Source organism: Mytilus galloprovincialis, chromosome 3 (genome assembly GCF_965363235.1).
Source record: "Mytilus galloprovincialis chromosome 3, xbMytGall1.hap1.1, whole genome shotgun sequence".
NCBI lineage: Eukaryota > Metazoa > Mollusca > Bivalvia > Mytilida > Mytilidae > Mytilus > Mytilus galloprovincialis.
This window is the reverse complement of record NC_134840.1, coordinates 77,866,240-77,877,835: the sequence shown is the minus strand read 5'-3', so window position 1 is coordinate 77,877,835 and position 11,596 is coordinate 77,866,240.

Genomic DNA, 11,596 nt, shown 5'->3' with positions numbered 1-11,596 from the left:
TCACCGCATTAGCACAAAAAGGCTAGATGTGCGGCGACAGCTATTTCAAATATCATATATATATAAGTTTTAAAAGCAAAAAAAAAACAGACAGTAAAAAATTGAAATTTTGCAATCTTTTGACTATAACATCTTTCTTAAAATATAAAACTTTCAAAATCCTCACCGGATAAAAACAAGCTTTCCAGTGTTGGACGGCAAATCCTTGGCATAACGCTCCCTACCAAAGGTCGGACGGGAAAACCTCACTGGGTACACTCAAGCCACCCCCTTTTCCCCCAGTGTCAGACGGAAAAAATCCCACCAGGTACACTTGAATTATTAGTGTCGGACGTAAAAATCATCAAAAGTAACATTCAAGCCACTAGTGTCGGAGTCCGACGTGGATATCCGCTACAGGAACACTCAAGTCCCTCAGTATCGAATGGAAAAATTATCAGCAGGTTCAACATTCCGAAAAGCCGGAGGGGGATTCTAAGCATGTATTACAGCCCAATAGCCGGACGGAAAATCATCAGCACGTACACTCAAGTTCCCCAATGTCGGACGGATAATGTTTTAGCGTGCACGATTATTTTATTAGTTGTTATTGGCTTTGAACCAGCTGTCAGTAACTGCAAGTACTCTGAAATCTGTACTCATTGTCTTTCTGTCGTAAGGGATGTGATTGAAGTTACCTGCCACGCCCACTCTGTGTTTGTTTTATAGTTTGTCCATATGTTGTACTGTAACACAACTGCTCCAGCTGGTTAGGGGAGGATTGGGCACCTCCTAACATTTTTAACTCCGCCACATTCTTTATGTGCCTGTCCAATGTAAGTAGCATGTAATTTTGTGGTTGTCTGTATTAATAAATTTTTTTTTGTTCATTATTTTGTACAAAAATCTGGTCAATAGTTTTACATTTAATCTTTCCGTTTGATTGGTCTGTAAAATTGTGTGCTCTTTTTATGTGACGTCATAAGGTTTGGATTTTTGTTTTATGCTTGTGATTTTAAAAAAGAGGGACGAAAGATACCAAAGGGACAGTCAAACTCATAAATCTAAAACAAACTGACAACGCCATGGCTAAAAATGAAAAAGACAAACAGAAAAACAATAGTACACATGACACAACATTGAAAACTAAAGAATAAACAACACGAACCCCACCAAAAACTAGGGGTGATCTCAGGTGCTCCGGAAGGGTAAGCAGATCCTACTCCACATGTGGCACCCGTCGTGTTGCTTATGTGATTACAAATCCGGTAAATAGTCTAATTCGGTAGGTCACATTCATGAAAGGGAAGGGGATTGTAGTTACGACGTAAGGAACATATCCGATATCATTTGTGAAACGGTTATTCCATAACGGTCAACCAACTCGTGATGGCGTCCGTAAAATTTACGAAGGGATGATTTCAACTTCACCATTTGGAACTCTTGGTTTAATAGCTTCCTTGTGAGCAGTAACCCTCTATCAAGAAAATCATGATAGGAAATGCAAGCACGGGAATATCGTATCAATTGGGAGATATATACCCCGTATGCAGGTGCTGCTGGAATGTTGCTACCTAGAAATGGAAAGTTCACAATTGGAAAGCTGAAATCATCTCTTTTGTCGTAAAGTTTTGTTTTCAACCGACCCTCATTGTCAATTTCTAGATGTAAGTCAAGATATGAAGCCGACTTAACTGTATCTGTAGTATCCTTTATCTCCAATTCGATGGGATAGATGGGTTCCACATAGTCACCAAATTTTGAATTGTTTAGTGAAAGAACGTCATCTATATAGCGGAAAGTAGAGTTAAAGGATATTGCTAACTTCTTATCTTTCGTCCTAAGAAGTTCCTGCATGAAGTCAGCCTCATAATAATAAAGAAACAAGTCGGCAAGTAGAGGGGCACAGTTTGTTCCCATTTGGGATGCTGACAGTCTATTGAAAAACACGTCCTCCGAACGTTACAAGTATGTTGTCAATCAAGAAATCAAGCATCTTCATAATATCGGTTTCAGAGAATTTTTTGTTTGAATCAGAGTGATTCTTTACAAAGTATGATTTATCCCTCCCTAAGACAAGATACTTGTATCTACGTTGGCCAATCTTTTTTATGAAGCAAAGTAATACCAACTCTTTCAATTTGTCTTTTAGTTTGGAATGTGGAATACTTGTGTAAAGAGTAGAAAAGTCAAATGTTTTTATACTGTTACAAGATGAAAGAGAGTTAGATTGTATGTACTCTAAAAGATCTTTGGAATTTTTAAGTATCCACATCTGATTCACGCCACCTCTAGAATAGGCAGTTTCACAATAACTTTGAAGCCCGTCTTTGATTGCTGATAAAATAGATGTTAATAATTTAGAAAGAGGTTTCGTGGAGCATTTGGAAGACCCAGCAATATACCGTTGTTTGTAAGGACACTTATGTAGTTTAGGTATCCAATACAGTGATGGAAGATCCAGTTCTTCATCTTTGGTTGAAATACCAAAGGAACAAAGAACAGACCTATGATTATCCAGGATTTCCTCTTTGGTAAGTGTCGTGAGGGTATATGTTGAGTTTCCAAGTGAATTGTCTATACCTAATTCGTTTATCAAGCAATTAATGTAGTGACTTTTACAGACAAAAACGATGTTATTTTGGGTTTTGTCTGCGGGGACAACAACATATTTATCATGGAGGTCGGATAAGTGTTTAGCAACATTTGGGTCTTTAAAGATTGACGTAGCATGGGCATTGATGGACCCATTCAGTTTCTTAATTCTGATTTGTATTAACGACCTCACTGCCTTAATCCATTCGGATAGAGTGTCTACGTCTTCCTTTTCACGTTTAGCCCATTGCCTGGCATAATCCTCGACTGAGTCCATCACAATTTTAAAGTTGTATTTCCAATTGATGGATTTAGGCTCACGATATTTCGGACCTTTCGATAACACATTTCGTAGAGAAGTGTTATTAACAATGTTAAGGTCACCGGTGATAACGTGGCCAGCAGGATTATATGTGAATTGGGAACTAGCACAAGTGCAATCAGGAGGTTTAGACTTTAAGTCGTCAATATCGAGATTCTGCAAAACGCGTTTGTAATTGAAAATTTTAGTTGCAATAGGTTTGGTATAGGTATAAGAAATTATTGGTACAGACTGGTCTTTGAAATAAAGAGGTATTTTCGATTGAACTAATTTATGATGAAGGATATTGCCTAGGTTGACGCCATCGAGACCTTTGTTGGCAAAGGAAAGATTTAGAAAAGATCTTTTCTCTTTTTCATCTTTTCCAATGCGAACTGGCTTGAAAAGTCTGTGACTTGCAATATCCGAAATTATAGCTTGAAGTTTGTATTGGTTTGAATGAGGGTTTGTAACAGTGGATTCCAAACATAAATTGAACAGAGAATAAAGTTTTGAAAGGGGTAATGAATAAAGTTTCGTGCGAATGTGATGAATACCTAACGGCTTTTGTATGAATGACAGCAAGTCATTAATAGAGACATCATGCAAAGAAGGTGATGTATAATGACGATGACCATGACTGCGTCTACGTCGAGGAGTCGAGTTGAAAATATTCATCACATTCACCGAGTTACACGAAGGACTAGATAGAATACCTATACCATCAATTTTGTCATTGCAGCCATACGGTGTTGCAGTTCCCAATTGTCTAATTCAGTAGTCTTCTTTTTGTCTACGGAGAGTCGTTGAAAGAATAGGATTGTTAGAGCTATGGTATATCTTTTCGATAATGCGAACTGTCATAGAAACGGTGGAATGATCGGGCTGATTGAAATGCTGGTATAGAATGTCGTTAGCATTGAGGTTAATGTCTGATCTATGACCGCATAAAGAATGATTCATCACAAATCTGTATTTCTAAATACTTTGAGATTCAAGTCACAATTTATTAAAAGATAAATAAAATGTCATAAAGGAATGTTTAAAAATAGTTATAACCAATCAAGGAAAAATGTGTTTTTGAATAAAGTTTAAAAGAAAATTCCAGAGAAAAACAATATCCCAAATGGAAAAGAACTAATGATGCTAAGCAATTACCATTTATATAAGAAATATAATAAATGTAGTTACCTTCAGAAAAGGATAAGTGGAATTATGTTTCATATCATCAAAATAGTCTTCAATTTCCTTCTTAAAGTTCACTGTTCCTTTCATATTTTCGAATGTGTCTGAAATATATTCCTTGATACGCTTGTTTACATTTGGCATATCGAACATTGCAAGCAATGGAACCTTTTAATTATCGACCACAGGAGTTTGTACCATATCATCTCTGGTACTGTTTGGTTTTACTCCTGCAAGTAGTACGGAACAAATTAATCCTATAAAAAGCAAACACTTTTCCATTTTCATTATACTGACTCTCAACTATCTTAGCCAATGTTTTCTCTGACTTTGAATAAGATGTTCTGATTGTTTTCAAACAATTTTTAGATGAATACACAATATCCTACGACGTTATGTAATAAGAAACATAATTTAATTTTTGTTTGTAATCTCTCTGGAAAATAACAAGATCTCCAGTACTAATATTATCTTTAACATTTAAAAGATCAAATTTTAAACGAAATATTCTTCTTTCTGAATAAACGCATTCTCAGCATAGTTGCATATAGATATCAAAGATTTATGGCGTTAAACTAAGAAATATTATCTTACAAAAAAGTAATTGTTGAAAATAAATTGAAAATAGGAAAAAAAATAAGATATCAAAACCATTCAAAACTATATTATCAAAAAATGATAAAAGCGATGTTTATGTAAAATCTCGTTTTAAACATACGTAGATAATATTGGTTATACATGCAGAACTAAGTTGACGTACTTTTAAAGTACTTTCTATCATTATCTCTTTATTTTAAAACCTTATCTTGTGAACTTAATTTCGGTTAAACGTAAGCTATGTTTGATATACAGACTGTTGCAAGCTATTTGGCCTTGTTCCAATCCTTCTTATTTTGCCTATATAACCACCCAATATATTTCCGAAATAGATGATCATGATGATGTGAAACCCTCCTTCAAAAAAAATATTTGTCTCGTGCTAATGTTAAAATTCATCACGTTTTCAGTAGTGTCACGAACAATTTTGTAGACGCAATACACAATATTCTGATTAAACCTGATAATATCATTTAATTCTCTTTATGAAATCTACTAGCTTCACACATAAAACTACTACTGTATAATATTTGTCTCTCTTGACGGAGTCAAAAAATGAGACATACGTATGCTGTTTCCGGCATCGGCAATGGCGTCAACAATATATTAGTTTGTGATAAGGTCTAGTTTATGGTGAACCACTAGTGGTAAGTTAAAGATATTTGGTATGCAGTTGTATTAATATTGGCACATCTTATTATCATGGATAATATCTAGCCCCGCCCACTCAATTATGGTCTATTGACTTTTAAAACTTTTGCTGAGTTTTCAAGTATTAGTTAGGTCAGTTAATGGGTGACCATTTGGGTAAAATAATGAAAATTGGTATGCAGTTGTATATGCATTTGCATATCTTATTTCCATTGAGATTATTTGGCCTTGCCACCTCAGTCATGATCTATTGACTTTGAAATTTTTGATTAGTTTTCATGTTTTAGTTTGTGATTAGGTCATTTTATTGGGAACCACTTGTGGTAGGTTAATGATGATTGCTTTGCAGTTGTATAAGCATTGGCATATCTCATTTCCAGTGAGATTATTTGGCACTGCATCCTCAGGTATGATCTATTGACTCTATCGCTTTTGCTCAGTTTTCATGTATTAGTTTGGAGTAAGGTTGGTTTATGGAGAACTACTAGAGTTAGGTCAATGATATTTGGTATGCAATTGAATTATCATTTGTAAATCTAATTGCCATGGAAATTATTTGACTTCGAACCCTCAGTTATGGTTTATTTACTTTGAAATGTTGCTTAGTTTACATGAATTAGCTATGGTTTGTTTAAAGGGTAATCTATTCCTGAGTTAAAAAAAAGTCTCAGTATTTCAAAAATTCAAAAGTTTTGTAAACAGTTACTTCATATATATATATATATGACCATATCAATGATAATTCACTTTTGTGCTGACTACTTGGCTGGTAATACCCTCGAGAAACTAAAACTCAACCAGCAATGACATCGACCCAGTGGTTGTAAATAAACTCATCATAGATACCGGGATAAATGTTTTTATTATATACTTAGTAGTAAATACAGATAAATTGTATGTGTAATACAATCATTGGTAAGCGTGCTTTATCAGCCACCCGTGATGATATCGATATCAGCACGGTTGCAAAAGCTTTATCACACCTTTAATCTGTATGACGTCACGTCATCGATTGCAGTCACCGTTGCAAAGGCTTTCAAATCCCTAATCTGTATATCGTCATGTCAAACCTATAATCTGTATGACGTCATTTCAAACCTCCTTATCTGTATGACGTCATGTTACATAAAAAACATCTACTTGAGGTATATGTATATAATAAAGTGTATATGATATGGCTTTTTCAATATCACACACCATATCAACCCTCAACCAATATAATCCCTCGAGCAGAGCTCTTGGGATTATATTGGTGTCTCGGGTTGATACGGATGCGATATTGAAAAAGCCATATGATATTCTCTATTTATTTACACCAGACGTGCGTAACAGTTTTATGTTTCCTTTTTGATTTTTCATTTTGTTTTGTACATTAATCGAGCTATCGGTTTTGAATTGTAAAATGCATTTGTGATTCTATCTACGTTGGTTATTATAAATACATTTACGATTGTTTTTTATTCTTGTGTTGTGTCTGAGCTTTGGTTTCTGCCATTTGATAGTATTTTCGTTTTTCTCCCAAAATAACCCACACTGAATAGTCAAAAAATGGATGACAAACGCGACTATGTATGATATCTTTAGGACACATTGGCATGACCATTAATTAATTGTGGAAGGAAGAGAAGCGACGTACAAAATGATGTCTTCTCATTTAATAGTATAGATTTTGTTTTGTTGACGTACTTGCTCCCAGATATGATCTCTTTGTTTCGGCTCAAAGAGGCATAGCTTGGGAATTTTATCAGTATAAATACTCATGGTAGCGGCGAAATTGAACTTTTATAAAGAAGACCCATTTGACAGTAATGTGAGGGGTAGTACATAGTATAGTGTTAGTATAAGATTAAACTCTTAGAAGTTCAGAGCACACAAAGTTTGTATCTCGTGGGATTTTTTTTAAGATAAAAGACAACATATAAGTCAAATGGCCAAAATTGTCGGTCGACTCCTGATTGGAGTTATTGCTATTGAATTATGACTTTCACTAAACTTTTAGATTTTTGTCTATTATCTTGAAGACTTTAATAAACTTCAAAAATACGAAAGTATCAGCAATACGAAATCTTCAAACAAGTCAACAAGGCCGAAATCGTCAAGAGATTCCTTTTTTGTAGTGCGCGCTATTTAATAACGATATTTACCTTCTTGTTTTTCTTTTTCTTATTTTTACATTGATATTTTAAAAACAAAGAAGATCAATAGACACTTTAAAGAGCAAAGATAATCAACAAATTGGGATATGCAGACCCGGTCAGTTCCACTCTTTGTACTATATCTATTTGTATCCACATGAGGAGTTTGTAACTGATTTTAATCGTATTAATTCGTGCCTATGTTTCACAACTGTCCAAGGTTAAGGGAGGGTTGTAATCCCGGTAACATGTTTGACCCCGCCACATTCTGTAATTGGGTGTCTGTCCAAAATCAGGAGCCTGTAATCCACTGGTTGTCGTTTGTTGGTGTGTTACATACTTATTTTTCGTTCATTTTTGTAAATAAGTTTGGCCGTTAGTTTACTTGTATGAATTGTTTTACATTTGTCATTTTCATTTCATTTTTTGTGTTTTTTTTTTTATATCGGGGCCTTTTATGGCATACTATGCTATGTTGGTTGTGCTTATTGTAGAAGGTAGTTCCTTCATAAATTTAATGATTAATAGACGAACTGATATTGAAAATGCTTCCTGGTGTTTCGTACTTTTACTTTTTACCAATATCAAGATTCCGGCGAGAAAATTAGGATATCTATGTAATAGTCCGATTTGGTAAAAAAAAAAAAAAAATCTTAGGTTTATACATCAAATCCTTCTTAATAGCACTTTGTTTTTACGGTAATGCCTTTTTGAGCTTAGATTTCATGGTTCATGGTTTACATTAATCGAAACTATCAAAGCAAGATTTTAATTCTTTAGCTTTTGTTCATTCATTTTCATTTTTTCTTGGAAACTACATCTGATTCAATGTTTTCGTTGTTACTTTTAATGAGATTTCTCGGACGTAGCGTGTTTATTTAATGATAGACACATTGTATAGCAGGAAAACATGGATGTATGACTTTCACGAGTTTTAGTCATGAATTGTATTTTTCCTTTACATTCAATTTGGTATTTGTTTTTTTGGTTTTTTTCTTTTGTAAGTAGTTTTTCAACTTTTTTGTTTCTTTAGAATTGTATTGTTTGAAAAAATTAATAGCCTATTTGTTGTCTACATGATGTAACACAGCACTTTTACTTTTTTTTACCAAACCCGATGTAACCCATGTTATAGATATTGTCAGCTAGTAATAGAAGTTCTTTTAAATGTTCAATACACGTACTAAAGTCGCAGACAAATCCGGTCCGGGTGTTAAGTTAAATCATTAGTGTTAAAAGATTCAATTTTCCAACTCTTCGAGGAATCACTTAGTCACTCATTCCTCATCGAAATTTCCGCGCCTAACGGCAAAACCATATGTTCAGCCTATAGTTCGAATTCCCGACCTTCTATGTTTTCGACCTATTTAGTTTGGGACTATTAACAAGCCCAGTTGTTACTATCAAAGTAGAACATATATGTCATCAAAAATTTAGCAGCAAAAAAAAATTCTTTACTTTTCATACCTTCCTTTATTGCATCACGTTTTCTACTCAATCTATGAAAAATAAGTAGGATTTTCCAAACATCAATAATGCCTTTTTAAACTTAAGTAAATGTTATATGCTTATGAAAAGAAAACCAGTTATTCGGCAAAATTTTTAATGACATTTCATTGACAAAATCAGACGATTCAGAATATCTGACAAAAACTTTTAAAAATATAACAAAATCAGCAATCATCCTTAAAAGAGGCAGGTTATGAAAAATGCATATGCCAACTCAAAATTATGCTTAAAGGGAAACTTCGCAAAAAAATCAAAAATTCTATATAGAAATGCTCAAATTTATAGATATTAAAGTTTTATTCCGCTAGATAAGAGATCACCATCGATTTTAAATTTAGAGTATCAATTCTCTGCGTTCCGCCATTTTGTCGGCTTTCCCGATGAAAAAATCACGATATGTCTATAAACCACAAAGGACCAAAACTACAGTAACCGATGTAGTCGTAATTGCGTGTCGATATCTTGTCAATCGTACGGTTGTTTTATCTGACAAACTAACTTGATACGGAAAATGTTCTTATTTTTTTTAAATAACCACAGTCTGTTAATATTGGAATTAGTTAAAAAGTCAAAGTTTAAATCATAAATAAGTGTTCCGTGAAAACTGTTTTCGTAAATCTAATTCGTTTATTATTCTTTTTAGTAATAAATTTTATTCAAATAAATTCGGATCTTCCCTATCTGATCACCAGCATGACTAAAGGTATTGTGAGGGGTGTGAGGTGACACGTCCAGGTATTCAAGCGATTTCCTGTCGGGCTTGCAAGTTCATGCATCGTTTCACATCTGTAGGTATTGATCAGTGTACACGGCCGATAACTTATAACTCTCCATTTTGAACTATCAGGTGTATAATATACATCTCTGTCTTGCGTGTCCGAAAGTGATATAATATACTAGTCATTACTAAACTCATACGCTTGTTTATAAATAACATTACTGGTGTAAAGAATATTATTTATAAAAATATAAATAATACAAAAAAAAAAAAAAGATTTGATAAAATAAAAATCTATTTACATTTTTTTTCCAAGGTTTAATTTGGGAAAATGTAATATATACTCGTTGTCAATAGTAAAGGACAGATTGGAACATATCAGAAATATTGATTTAAAAAAAATGTACGCACTTGTCGACGATTCATTTCTACGCCTGGATAGAAAGTTACGGAGCTATATCGCAATTTAAAATATATACATGTATACATTGAACATAAGAAAGAAACATACATTTTGTGTAAATTGGGGTAACAGTTTTGTAAATAGACTAGTCCACGAATGCCAACAGTATGTAATCATCGAATTCGATAGACTATTGTATATCAAAAGAAGAAGAAGAAGAAGAAGAAGAAGAAGTAGAGGACCAATTTGATTTAAATACAGGTCGATATAATAACTTGCTTCGGTTCATCGAAGTTATGAACATAGTAAAATCACAAATGTATATATATCAATTAGATCGTTCTCCAATAAAGGAAGAAATTCGACATCATCACAATTGTTCCGACATTCATGTAAAACATATGCAACTGGACGTACACTAATAAACCCCAAGGGATGTGAATATTTTCTAGGAAAACTTTTGAGTATTAAAGTTTCAAATTGATTTCGGGAATTATTTTCTTTCTTGATATTCAATGACATAAATTTAAACAGAGACATATAATAAATTGTATTATATGTCTCTGATTTAAAGAATAAACTGCTTGTCCGCTTTTAGTTAGTGATATTCTTGCCAGTTGAACAGACTTATAATTACATTCAAAAATAGGGAAATTAAGATGACATTAAATTCGTTGTCTTTTTTTTTTAAACATCGTTGGTCAAATAGCTAAAGTATTATTCGTTGTGAGAAGAAGACTATTTTAATATAAGGACGCTCCCGATTATGAATAAATTTGGTTGACGTTTTTCACACTTGAAAAGAAATTCTATTCGTAATTTTTCGATTCCATTCCTAGAGTATCCTTAAATTTCCTGTCAATTTTTTAAAACATCTTTTTTTTCAAATAGCTGAAGTATTCATGCATGCGTTGTGAGATTTAAAATATTTTGATGACAACATTAATTCCTAAATAGGTAAATAAAGATCGCTTTGGATGGACTAAATTATAAAATTGCAATCTGTTTGAAACATTAAAGGTTGGCGATTTTAATTTAAAAAGGTACAATTTTTAGTTCATACACTCGTGTTTAGAAGGCTATTTTTATTTTTAAATTTATTCAATTAAAATAATTCAGTATTTTATCGTTACAAAACTAATCAGAAGTCATAATTTATTTAAAAGTGAGCTTAATGCAAAATATATAAAAATATACAACAGCTATCCAGTTATTGTGCGACCTTATTTCTCCCGTAAATTCATTTTAATTCTTTTTCTTACATTTCTATGTCTATAACTATAACTGACTCCCGTATATCATTCATACGAAATGATGTTCACATCTGAAATGCTGAACCGTGACGCCTAGGTGTCACTGAATGAAGATCAAAAGATTTAAGAATTACATAATGCTAATCTTTCAATTACCTTGAGTTTAACTACGCATTCAACATTCACTAAGTGTCACAAATTAATACACATTTAATTTCCACAGTACAAGCAAGTGAAAATGTTTTCTGGAATGAAGCAAAAAGTTCAGAA